We start from the raw sequence: 14,273 nt of genomic DNA on the forward strand, positions 1-14,273 counted from the left end.
GAATGTTTGTGTGATTTAATAGACTTTTTTTTTTTATTGAATGCTATTCAAAGACCAAGAAGTTTGTTTCATTTTCTTTGAGGAGCATAAAATAAAATAATCATGTAAAGGTAGCTGGGTGGTAATTTTTAATTATTCATTATTTCCATATATATTTATGAAGTATCTATCAAAATGATACATTTCATAGCAGCAAGCAGCATAACTATTCGTAAATCAAAGACATATTCAGTGAGGAAATTTTATGGTTAGAAATGGCTCAATATAAGATTGCATTGTTCCTTTTTCAGTGTCTCATATTACCTGACATAATGTCTTATACATTGAAAATATTCAATTTAATATCTGTTGAATAAACTTAATGAGCTATTACTAAAAGCAAATCACTGGTCTTACTTTTGACTCACAGATCCAAGCAAGCAGGAGGAGGCAACAATACTAAAAGCATACAGTAGGAAAGTATGTGTCAAATTCAGAGAACTCTGAGGCATTTAATATACCAGGGCCTGCACTCATGGGAGCACTTAATAAGCAGGGAGAAAAATGTTGTCAAATTATAGGACCTTAAATGTCATGTGTTGAACTTTTGGCTTCTTCCACAGGCAGTGAGTTAAGTTTCTTTTGCTGAATTGTTCTGTAAGAAAATATGGTCATGATATTCAATTCTGAATACTTTTGTTGATGACCACTGTTCTTCAGGCTCCTCTTCAGTGTTCTGTGCCAGAAGAGATATTGGTGACACGCCCCACCTTCTGCACCCTGATGCATTCATAGCATCAAGTTTTCGCATTGATAGGGGTAACATGGTCATGGGCTATACAGAGAACTTTATCCCTTTTTATTCAAATTTATATCAAAGATTAAATTGTAAGGCCAGGGTGGATATCACTCCATTTATATGAACTTACGGAACAAAGATGTGGATTATTTAAAAACTGAAATATAAAAGCAAAGGATCTATAACTTCTGGAAATAATTTTATTCTTTCTAAATGTAAATAATGATTTCTTGTGTCATACCCGTCTTATCAATCAGCAAATTCTGACTGGGTACCTAATATGTGAAGGGCGCTATATAGGCCACAGTTGTAAACTGAAGTAGAGGCAAGTTTTCAAACTTCAGAAGCTTTGAGTCTAGTTAGGCTCAAGATTCAGAGCAATCTCACTGGATATCCCTTTGATCCCTGCTATTAAAAGGAAACTTTACCTATGCATTTACTATTTTAATGAACATGTATCCAAATATCTGAAACCTAGTGAATAATATTAAAATTGATCTTTAGAAAATTTAACGGACTTGCTTTTACTCTCTGCCTCAAAATTTATCAGTGATATAAATTTCAACAAATATCTATTGAGTATCTATCATATGTAGTACACATTATACATTAAAGAAATTTAAAAACTCACTTATAAGTTTTAGCTTAGTAGTTAAGATAACCACACTCTATCACCTCTCATTTTGTAAGCTAGCCTCTGTTCTAGAAACTTAAGTATTAACTCAAGTAATCTTTACATGAACCAATAATGTAGCTAATACTCTTAACCTCAGTTCATGGATATCTTACTGTATCTCATTGTGCGCTGAACACAGGATAGGCAAGGCATGAGCAGGGAAACTGGAAGAAAACTCAAGGAGTTGTAGGAACTGCAGACGTGTTTATTTTCTCTTGGCTGGCACAACAGACATAGCAGCTACAGACATGCTGTATTCCCTTGAAGCTGACCCAGTGGACACGGCCATGGCACAGCTGCAAGGGCTTTCCAGGTGGACTTTATATAGATTTACAGAGCAAAAGTGGCCCTTGGCCAAGCAGGTACATCATGAGGCACATGTGCAGTGCTATAAATGATCTGTTATATAACCGTGTATTTACTAAATGTGGGATGAGAGGGAGAGGCTGTGGGGTGACAGAGCCTGACCATCAACATCTTGGTAAATTTGCTCTTTCCCTACAGTGGATAAGAAAACAAAAACCTTCCTGTATTTTAAAACCTAGATCAAGATTATCTTTATAAGAAAAACTGTCCTCGACAATATCCTTCTATGAGGTCTTGTCCCTTTCCCTTTCTGACTCACTGATATGTCATTATCATGCTCTTGCTTGTCTTCCAAATGCAAGGCCACTTCCAAAGAATATATGGACATTTGATTATTAAACATTTGAGGACAATTTAAGAGGTGAAGAAAAAGGTATTTTGGATAAGTTGTTTCTTTGTCAAAATCTGATATTTCTGATAGGTCTTAATGGCTTATGAAGATAATTAGTAGAGAAAAATATCTGATTATGAAATTTTCCTGGGAAATCTGTACATTTGGTCACAGTATTTCAGATTTTTGTATTATCAAAAGACAGTGAGACTGAGAGACAAGAGTATGGATAATATCAGAACTTACTCATACAGTTATTTCATTTTGGGCAAGTTATTCCAGCCTATGTCAGTAGTGAGAATCATTTGAAAAATGTACACAAGACATTTGTACATCTGTGTTAATTTTTCATCACCAGAACTAGATTATAAATTAGGGAACAGAATGTGCCATAATATATGTCTTTATATTATTAAGGATTAAATACTTTGCACAGAACTTGTGATTAATATATATATATATATGTGTGTGTGTGTGCACACTGGTGTATGAGTATGTGTGTGTTCAATGCCATAGAAGGTTTGCATGTCAGAGAAACAAGCTGATGACTGAAGGAAAAAGCACCACAGCTGTGAATGGCTATGACACTGCCTTCATTTAGAACTTAATCACTGTTAAATAGTTAACCCTGATAAGGATAATTCCATGCATTTATCTTGAGAGGAATGATATGATACCATTTCTCTTCCAAGATCTAATGACTTCTCTAATACAGCGCAGCTGTCAATACAACTTGCAACGTAGGTAGGTAAACTCGTCAGTTCACTGAGCAGTGCATAGTGGTAGAAGCAGTTGTACAGGCAATTTTATTTGTTTTAAAATATTTAAGTGTCTATCATGTACACTGGGCTAGATCATAGAGATTTAGTAGGCACAAAATAAGTGGCACTTGACTTCAAGTATGACCAGTGAGACATAAAAAATGACTGGAAGTAGAAGATAAGCAAAAGGAAGGAGTTCAGAAATGAGTGCTTATCTCTCAGCTTCCGCGTGGTAGTAGGAGATGCTTCCATTTGGCAAAGGGGAGGTAGGGTTTTGGTAGGAAGGTGACTCGACAAAAAATTCACTTTTGAGTATGCTAGGTTTGAGTTTCCTATTAGACATCCAAGTGGTGATACCTAGTGAAACATTTGAGCAAGTGAGACCAGAATTTGGGGTTAGGGAATAGGCATTGGGAGGGGATTTGCAATGAACTAATATTTTTGAAGTTCAGTAATGGGTAGAACATTTTAAATCAATTTGTTTTATGCAGTACAGAAATTAAAGGAAGATAAATTAAACAGCAGAAGTGTACACCTGAGATTAATTTTTCACCCATCATGCCCACTGACTTTAAAATAAAAGAAAAAAGCAGCTACAGTTACATCTTGGCAGGAACCTTGCAGCTCTTTGCACTCCTGCCAGAATTATTTTCTTTATGAGTTTAAAAAAATATTTTGGCTTTTGTTCAAAATTTCTTGCTGAAGATTTTTTTAAAAGATTAAAGAAAACAGTTTCTTGGGTGTTTTGAAGATTTAGTAAATGTCACTAGTTTAGTTTCAGTTTCTTAGAATAAAGATCTCACAAGTTTTAAAAAGCAGAAATGTGTCCACTCTTGAACTAATTTTGAAAGCATAATACAAGGTTTATTATGACTTTTCAAGGCCCTTTAGTCTTAATTATCAGTTTTGAATTCAATATGTCCATTTGTCTGTACAAAATCTTGAATTACCATTGACATCGTAAGAGATTTTTAATTTCACTTGAAAATTAAATTTCTTACTTGGCTATGATATAACGATCTCCATAGTCAAGGTAAAAAGGAAGAATTTTTGCGGAAAATTTTAGGCAAAATGCAATATTTTTATTTGAATTATCTAAGTGACCCTTCATTCTTTGTTCGTATTTGAACAATATTTGAAATCTTTAATAATAATAATAATAACCACCAGAATATTTATGGTTAATTTTTCATATCTTAGTAGGTCATTCTTTTCAATTAATAAAAGCATTATGTTTTCAACTCCATCATGTTTTTCTTTACTCACTCTCTAGCTGTTTTCATTTTTTTTCCATTTGCTTTGATTGATGTCTTGAATTTCTGGGAAAGGGTGTTTGTGATGATTTGTATTCTCTTGAACCAAACATCTCTCTCAGCATTCCAGAGAAGCAAAAAATAATATGTGTTCCCCTTTATATTTCTTTTAATATATATTATATTATGAGATATTGGCAAGTTGCCTCACAGACAGGACTGTTAAAAAGTTGCAAAATATTAGATTACAAATATCTTGCCTTTGAAGAAGTGCAGTTTCATTTAAGAAACTATAAGTACACATTCTACAGAAGGCAGTGATCAAGACCATATCCAAGAAAAACAAATGCAAAACGGCAAAGTGGTTGTCTGAGGAGGTCTTACAAATAGCTGAGAAAAGAAGAGAAGCTAAAAGGAAAGGAGAAAAGAGAAGATATACCCATTTGAATGCACAGTTTCAAAGTATAGCAAGGAGAGATAAGAAAGCCTTTCTCAGTGATCAAGGCAAAGACACAGTGGAACACAATAGAATGAGAAAGACCAGAGATCTCTCCAAGAAAATTAGAGATACCAAGAGAGCATTTCATGCAAAGATGGGCTCAATAAAGGACAGAAATGGTATGGACCTAACAGAAGCAGAAGATATTAAGAAGAGGTGGCAAGAATACACAGAAGAACTATGCAAAAAAGATCCTCATGACCCAGATAACCATGGTGGTGTGATACTCACCTAGCCAGACATCCTGGAATGCAAAGGCAAATGGCCCTTAGAAAGCATCACTATGAACAAAGCTAGTGGAGGTGATGGAATTTCAGTTGAGCTATTTCAAATCCTGAAAGATCATACTGTGAAAGTGCTGCACTCAATATGCCAGCAAATTTGGAAAACTCAGCAGTGGCCATGGGACTGGAAGAGGTCAGTTTACATTCCAATCCCAAAGAAAGGCAATGCCACAGAATATTCAAACTACTCAACAATTGCACTCATCTCACACCCTAGCAAAGTAATGCTCAAAATTCTCCATAGGCGTCAAATGTACATGAACCATGAACTTCCAGATGCTCAAGCTGGATTTAGAAAAGGCAGGGGGACCAGAGATCAAATTGCCAACATCTGTTGGATCATCAAAAAAGGAAAAGAGTTCCAGAGAAACATCTACTTTTGCTTTATTAACTACTCCAAAGCCTTTGACTGTGTGGATCATGACAAACTATAGAAAATTCTTAAAGAGATGGGAATACCAGACCACCTTATCTGCCTCCTGAGAAATCCATATGCAGGTCAAGAAGCAATGGTTCTATTGGAACGGGACATGGAACAACAGACTGGTTCAAAATTGGGAAAAGAGTATGTCAAGGTTGAACATTGTCACTCTGCATATTTAACTTATATGCAGAATACATCTCTTGAAATACTGGGCTGGATGGAACACAAGCTGGAATCAAGACTGCTGGGAGAAATATCAATAACTTCAGATACACAGATGACACTGCCCTTATGGCAGAAAGTGAAGAACTAAAGAGCCTCTTGATGAAAGTGAAAGAGGAGAGTGAAAAAGTTGGCTTAAAGCTCAGCATTCAGAAAACTAAGATCATGGATTCCAATCCCATCACTTCATGGCAAATAGAATGGGAAACAATGGAAACAGTGACAGACTTTATTTTCCTGGACTCCAAAATCACTGCAGATGGTGGCTGCAGCCATGAAATTAAAACACAGTCACTCCTTGGAAGAAAGGCTATGACTAACCAGACAGACTATTAAAAACAGAGACATTCCTCTGCTGACAAAGGTCCATCTAGTCAGAGTTATGGTTTTTCCAGTAGTCACGTAGGGATGTGAAAGGTGGACTGTAAAGAAAGCTGAGTGCCAAAGAGTTGATGCTTTTGAACTGTGATGTTGGAGAAGACTCTTGAGAGTCCCTTGGAGTGCAAGAAGATCAAACCAGTCAATCCTAAAGGAAATCAGTCCTAAATATTCATTGGAAGGACTGATGCTGAAAGTCCAATACTTTAGCCACCTCATACGAAGAACAGACTCACTGAAAAAGACCCTGATGCTGGGAAGATTGATGGCAGGAGGAGAAGGGGACGACAGAGGATGAGATGGTTGGATGGCATCACCAACTCAATGGACCTGAGTTTGAACAAGCTCAGGTAGTTGGTGATGGGCAGGGAAACCTGGTGTGCTGCGGTCCATGGGGTTGCAAAGAGTCAGACACGACTGAGTGACTGAAATGAACTGAACAGAACCAAACTACACAATTGTTGAAAAAGTTATGTCACAAAAATCATTAGCATTTCTATAAAAGACAGAAAATATCTCAACTAAATCAGGTGTTACTCCTAAGATACACAAGAAGATACACAAGAATTATTATAGGTACCCATCCTCAGGAGATCTTTAACAATGCCAATAGTAATTATTATTTGGTTATGGTTTTGTTTTCTCCTGTTGATGTGTTTCCTTCTCTTGAAGGATGAAATTTTGTTTTCTGCAATTAATATTTTTATTTGAATAGGCATTAATACTTAATACACTCTTTCACGGAAAACTTCTTCATTCGTATACAATGTTTTGCTGAGAATGAAAGACTCCCAACCCACCTGGCACGTATGTAATCACATAGATTTTGAACCTGATGTAAGTTCTGGTACATTGTAATTATACTGTTCTTCTCACCTTCTGCTAAGTATATCTAATCAATATATCCTTCACCTTCAGATAGGCTCAATGCAAAGATGCAATTTCTGGGTGGTAGACCTTTGTTTGACTTTATTGGCCAGCTGGTTATTTGGCCAATGCTAAGCTCTGGAAGGAATGTAACTTCTCAGATGTGGCTCTGGTATGGAGGAGTTTAGTTTATTCTTTTATTGAATAAATATTTTGGCAAATTTTATCCATAGAGGAAAAGACAGGAAAGATGATCCAGTATTGTCAAGATGTCAATTCTTTCCAACTTGCTCTATAGATTCAATAAAATCCCAATTCCAGCAAGTTACTTTATATTATTTTGTGTATTGACAGCTGATTCTGAAGTTTATATCGAAATGGAAAGGACCCAGAATAGCCAACACAGTATTAAAGGAGAAAAACAACGTCAGACGACTGACACTACGCTTCTTCAAGCCCTGTTCTATAGCTCTAGTAATCAAGATACTGTGACATTGGTGAAAAAATACACAGATGAATAGAATAGAATAGAGAGCCCAGAAATAGACCTGTATAAATACAGTCAACTTTGACCAAGGAGCAAAGGCAATGTAGGGCAGCAAAGAATCATTTCAACATATGCTACTAGAATGGGGCATCCATAGGCAAAAACAATGAATTTAGACAAAAACTTCACACTCTTCACACAAACACACATACACACACAAAAGATCTCAAAATAGATCACGGAACAAATGCAAATTATAAAATTCCCAGAAGTTACCATAATGCCTAATTACTCAAGAAGTGCTTCAGTTCAGTTCAGTCACTCAGTCGTGTCCAACTCTTTGCGACCCCATGAACTGTAGCATGCCAGGCCTCCCTGTCCATCACCAACTCCCGGAGTTCACTTAAACTCACGTTCATCGAGTTGGTGATGCCATCCAGCCATCTCACCCTCTGTTGCCCCCTTCTCCTCCTGCCCCCAGTCCCTCCAAGCATCAGAATCTTCTCCAATGAGTCAAGTCTTCGCATGAGGTGGCCAAAGTATTGGAGTTTCAGCTTCGGCTTCAGTCCTGCAAAGAACACCCAGGACTGATCGCCTTTAGAATGGACTGGTTGGATCTCCTTGCAGTCCAAGGGACTCTCAAGAGTCTTCTCCAACACCACAGTTCAAGAAGTGCTTAATAAACATAAAAAAAAAAATCTCTGCATGTATAAATTAACAAATGTCTTGAAAGTCATAATTATTCTATGGCCCTAAAAACAAGCATAATTAGCACAACACCTGCAGGGATAAATTGAAGACTGAAAAGTAATGACATAACAACTGCCCTTTTATTTTCTTCAATCACATTCTAACTGTATCACTATATTAAACTATCTTAGTAATTTTGTTTTGTTTTAAAGTGCCCATAAGAGTCACAATTTTTGTCTTTTCTGCTTCACATTATGGCCTAAAATTGAGTTAAGGAGGGACAGTGATTTTTATGATTGGCCTAGCTGCTTCTCACCAACCTCTTAATAGTCCTCTCTCCTACATTAAATGGGTAGATATGAAATGCATTTCCTAAGACAAGGTCGAACTCTTACAGAGAATAGCCTAAGAAGGATTTTTTGTTTGCTATAGTTTTTTACAGCTTCAGTCAAAATACTTTAAAGAACTTTCAAATGACTGGCCCCATGAAATGAATATCTGCTAGCCCAGGCCTGTACCCCACTGGCATGATATTGTGGGATGAATTAAGAGGCAGTCAGAGAAGGAAAACTTGTTCTTTGTCCTCATACATTCTCCTCCCAGGAAGGTTTTCTCAGTTCAGTTCAGTTGCTCAATTGTGTTCAGCTCTTTGCGACCCCATGGATAGCAGCAAGGCAGGCCTTCCTACCATCACCAACTCCCAGAGTTTATCCAAACTCATGTCCATTGAGTCAGTGATGCCATCCAACTATCTCATCCTCTGTTGTACACTTCTCCTCACATCTTCAATCTTTCCAAGCATCAGGGTCTTTTCAAATGAGTCAGTTCTTTGCATCACGTAGCCAAATTATTGGAGTTTCAGCTTCAACATCAGTCCTTCCTATGAACATTCAGCATTGATCTCCTTTAGGGTGGACTGGTTGGATCTCCTTAAAGGCCACGAGATTGCAAAGGTCTTCTCCAATACCATAGTTCAAAAGCATCAATTCTTCAGTGCTCAGCTTTCTTTATAGTCCAACTCTCACATCCAACATGACTAATGGAAAAACCATAGCCTTGACTAGACAGATCTTTGATGGCAAAGTAATGTCTCTGCTTTTTAATATGCTCTCTAAGTTGGTCATAACTTTCCTTCCAAGAAGTAAGCATCTTTTAATTTCATGGCTGCAGTCACCATCTGCAGTGATTTTAGGAGCCCCCCAAAATAATGTCTGCCACTGTTTCCCCATCTATTTGCCATGAACTGATGGGGATTATCAGATGCCATTATCTTAGTTTCTGAATGTTGAGCTTTAAGCCAACTTTTTTGCTCTCCTCTTTCACTTTCATCAAGAGGCTCTTTAGCTCTTCATCACTTTCTGCCATTAGGGTGGTGCCATCTGCATATCTGAGGTTATTGATATTTCTCTCAGCAATCTTGATTCCAGCTTGTGCTTCTTCCAGCCCAGTGTTTCTCATGATGTACTCTACGTATAAGTTAAATAAGCAGGGTGACAATATACAGTCTTGACGTACTCCTTTTCTTATTTGGAATCAGTCTGTTGTTCACTATCCAGTTCTAATTGTTGCTTCCTGACCTGCATATAGGTTTCTCAAGAGGCAGGTCAGGTGGTCTGGTATTCCCATCTCTTTCAGAATTTTCTACAGTTTGGTGTGATCCTCACAGTCAAGGGCTTTGGCATTGTCAATAAAGCAGAAGTAGATATTTTTCTGGAACTCTCTTGCTTTTTAGATGATCCAGTGGATGCTGGCAATTTGATCTCTGGTTCCTCTGCCTTTTCTAAAACCAGCTTGAACATCAGGAAGTTCACAGTTCACGTATTGCTGAAGCCTGGCTTGGAGAATTTTGAGCATTACTTTATTAGCGTGTGAGATGAGTGCAATTGTGCGGTAGTTTAAACATTCATTAACATTGCCTTTCTTTGGGACTGGAATGAAAACTGACCTTTTCCAGTCCTGTGGCCACTGCTGAGTTTTCCAAATTTGCTGGCATATTGAGTGCAGCACTTTCACAGCATCATCTTTCAAGATTTGAAATAGCTCAACTGGAATTCCATCACCTCCACTAGCTTTGTTCATAGTGATACTTCCTAAGGGCCAGTTGACTTCACATTCCAGGATGTCTCGCTCTAGGTGAGTGATCACACCATCATGGTTATCTGGGTCATGAAGATCTTTTTTGCATAGTTCTTCTGTATATTCTTGTCACCTCTTCTTAGTCTCTTCTGCTTCTGTTAGGTCTATATCATTTCTGTCCTTTATTGAGCCCATCTTTGCGTGAAATGTTCCCTTGGTATCTCTAATTTTCTACCAGCTACTAAATCAAGGAAAATTATCTCTTCCCTCTCATGTCTGTCACAGGTTTCAATATTATTTATTGAGAGGCACTCAGCCTGTTTGCCTCTTAAATAATTCCATAGTCTCTCTATCTTTGCAGGGAAGGCAGCAGGGCTTCCTTGCTGCTTTCCCTACAAATCAGGGAATTTTATCTTAAAAAATACTTTCTATCTTTTCTCTGTTTCAGCAATAGAAATATGAAAAAGAACAAAGACACACAAATCTGTTTCCTTTTCATTTTATAAAATATGTTTCTTTAAAATTCTAGAGTCTAGAACCATAAGCTATGATTGAAAATCATACATCAATTTATTCATATCTTAGAAACCTTAGTGAAAATTAGTAATTATATATTTGACTTATGTTTTCAATATTGCGTTTTAACACTCTCTCTATATATTTTTTTTAATGTTTAAACTTAACTGACATATATATAAAGAGTCCTTTTTAGGTCCTTTTTGAATCCTGCATAGGTTATAGCTTCCCAGGTGGCACAGTGATAAAGAATCTGCCTGCCCATTCAGGAGACACAAGAGTCATGGGTTCAATCCATTGTTCAGGAAGATCCTTTGAGTAGGAAATGGTAACCTACTCCTGTATTCTTGCCTGGAAAATTATAAGGACAGAGGAGCCTGGCAGGTGAAAATCCATGCCTCAAAAAGAGTCAAACATGATTTAGCTACTCAGCACATAAGCATAGGCTCAGTTCAGTTCAGTTGCTCAGTCGAGTCCAACCCTTTGTGACCCCATGGACTACAGTATGCCAGCTCTCCCTGTCCATCACCAACTCCTGGAGTTTACTCAAACTCACGTTCATTGAGTCAGTGATGCCATCCAACCATCTCATCCTCTATCATCCCTTTCTTCTCTGGCCTTCAATCTTTCCCAGCATCAGGGTCTTTTCAAATGAATCAGTTCTTCTCATCACATGGCCAAAGTATTGGAGTTTCAGCTTCAGCATCAGTCCTTTCAATGAATATTCGGGACTGATTTCCTTTAGGATGGACTGGTTGAATCTCCTTGCAGTCCAAGGGACTTTCAAGAGTCTTCTCCAACATCGCAATTCAAAAGCATCGATTCTTCAGCAATCAGCTTTCTTTATAATCCACCTCTCACATCCATCCATGACTACTGAAAAAACTGTACCTTTGACTTGATGGAAATTTGTTGGCAAAGCAATGTCTCTGCTTTTTAATATGCTGTCTAGATTGATGATAGCTTTCCTTCCAAGGAGCAAGCGTCTTTTAACTTCATGGCTACAGTCACCATCTGCAGTGATTTTAAAGTGCCCCAAAATAAAATAGATGTTTCCCCATCTATTTCCCATGAACTGATGGGACCAGATGCCATGATCTTAGTTTTCTGAATGTTGAATTTTAAGTCAACTTTTTCACTCTTTTCTTTCACAATCATCAGGAGACTCTTTAGTTCTTCTTTGCTTTATGTGATAAGGGATGTGTCATCTGCATATCTGAGGTCATTGATATTTCTCCTGACAATCTTGTATCCAGCTTGTGCTTCATCTACCCAGTGTTTCTCATGATGTACTCTGCATATAAACTAAATAAGCAGGGTGACAATATACAGCCTTGACATACTCCTTTCCCTATTTGGAACCAGTCTGTAGTTTATGTCCAGTTCTAACTGTTGCTTCCTGACCTGCACATAGATTTCTCAAGAGGCAGGTCAGGTGGTCTGGTATCCCCATCTCTTTCAAAATTTTCCGCAGTTTGTTGTGATCCACACAGTCAGAGGCTTTGGCATAATCAATAAAGCTAAAGTAGATATTTTTTCTGGAACTCTCTTGCTTTTTCGATGATCCAACAGATAGATGTTGGCAATTTGATCTCTTGTTCCTCTGTCTTTTCTAAGTTCAGCTTGAACATCTGGATGTTCATGGTTCACGTACTGTTGTAGCCTGCCTTGGAGAATTTCGAGCATTACTTTCCTAGCATGTGAGATGAGTGCAATTGTGCGGTAGTTTGAACACTCTTTGGCATTGCCTTTCTTTGGGATTGGAATGAAAACTGCCCTTTTCCAGTCCTGTAGTCACTGCTGAGTTTTCCAAATTTGCTGGCATATTGAGTGCAGCACTTTCATAGCATCATCTTTTAGGATTTGACATAGCTCAAGTGGAATTCCATCACCTCTACTAGCTTTGTTCATAGTGATGCCTCTTAGTATTCTTAGAGATCCACTTGAATTTGTATTCCAGGATGTCTGGCTCTAAGTGTGATCACACCATCATGGTTTTCTGGGTCATGAAGATCTTTTTCGTGTAGTTCTTCTGTGCATTCTTGCCACCTCTTAATATCTTCTGCTTTTGTTAGGTCCATACCATTTCTGTCCTTTATTGTTCCTGTCTTTGCATAAAATGCTCTGTTGATATCTCTAATTTTCTTGAAGAGATCTCTGGTCTTTTCTATTCTGTTGTTTTCCTCTATGTCTTTGCATTGGTCACTGAGGAAGGCTTCCCTATCTTTCCTTGTTATTTTTTGGAACTTTGCATTCAGATGGGTATATCTTCCTTTTCTCCTTTGTGTTTCATTCTCTTCTTTTCTCCACTATTTGTAAGGCCTCCTCAGACAATCATTTTGCCTTTTTGCATTTCTTTTTCTTGGGGATGGTCTTGATAGCTGCCTCCTGTACATCTCAAACCTCTGCCCTTAGTTCTTCAGGCACTCTGTCTATCAGATCTAATCCCTTGAATCTATTTGTCACTTCCACTGTATAATCTCAAGGGCTTTGCTTAAGGTCATACCTGAATAGTCTATTGGTTCTCCCTACTTTCTTCAATTTAAGTCTGAATTTGGTAATAAGCAGTTCGTGATCTGAGCCACAGTCAGCTCTTGGTCTTGTTTTTGATGACTGTATAGAGCTTCTCCATCTTTGGCAACAAAGAATATAATCAATCTGGTTTCGGTATTGACCATCTGGTGACGTCCAGGTATTGCGTCCTCTTCTCTGTTGTTGGAAGAGGGTGTTTGCTATGACCAGCGTGTTCTTTTAGAAAAACTCTATTAGCCTTTGCCCTGCTTCATTCAGTCCTCCAAGGCCAAATTTATCTGTTATTCCAGGTATTACGTGATTTCCTACTTTTGCATTCCAGTCCCCTATAATGAAAAGGACATCTTTTTTTGGGTGTTAGTTCTAGAAGGTCTTGTAGGTCTTCATAGAACCGTTCAGCTTCTTCAGCATTACTGGTTGGGGCATAGACTTGGATTACTGTGATATTGAATGGTTTGCCTTGGAAATGAACAGAGATCATTCTGTCATTTTTGAGATTGCATCCAAGTAGTACAATTCAGACTCTTTTGTTGACTATAATGGCTACTCCATTTCTTCCAAGGGATTCTTTCCCACAGTAGTAGATATAATGGTCATCTGAGTAAATTCACCCCTTCCAGTCCATTTTAGATCACTAATTCCTAAAATGTTGACGTTCACTCTTGCCATCTCCTGTTGACCACTTCTGATTTGCCTTCATTCATGGACCTGACATTCCGGACTTCTAAGCAATATTTCTCTTTACAGCATCAAACTTTACTTCCATCACCATTTATATTCACAACTGTGTGTTCTTTTTGCTTTGGTTATGTCTCTTCAGTCTTTCTGGAGTTATTTCTCCACTGATCTCCAGTAGCATATTGGGCACCTACCAACCTGGAGAGTTCATCTTTCAGTGTCCTATCCTTTTGCCTTTTCATACTGTTCATGGGGTTCTCAAGGCAAGAATACTGAAGTGGTTTGCCATTCCCTTCTCCAGAGGACCACATTTTTTCAAAACTCTCCACCAAGGCAAGGAACATACTTAAAAAAAAAAAAAAAAAGAAAAGAAAGAAAGAAACAACAACAACAACTTTAAAAACCCTAGCTAACAACTACTCAGTATTTAGAGAAAATAACATATGAAGGAATCA

The 14,273-nt window shown here is 37.8% G+C and overlaps 1 protein-coding gene across 4 annotated transcripts in view; it reads right to left on the reverse strand.

The window, feature by feature from the left end:
• Window positions 1-14,273, reverse strand: part of CNTN1 (contactin 1) — a 406,368-nt gene that overhangs the window by 202,681 nt on the left and 189,414 nt on the right. The window lies entirely within an intron of this gene.

Source organism: Capra hircus, chromosome 5 (assembly GCF_001704415.2).
Source record: "Capra hircus breed San Clemente chromosome 5, ASM170441v1, whole genome shotgun sequence".
NCBI lineage: Eukaryota > Metazoa > Chordata > Mammalia > Artiodactyla > Bovidae > Capra > Capra hircus.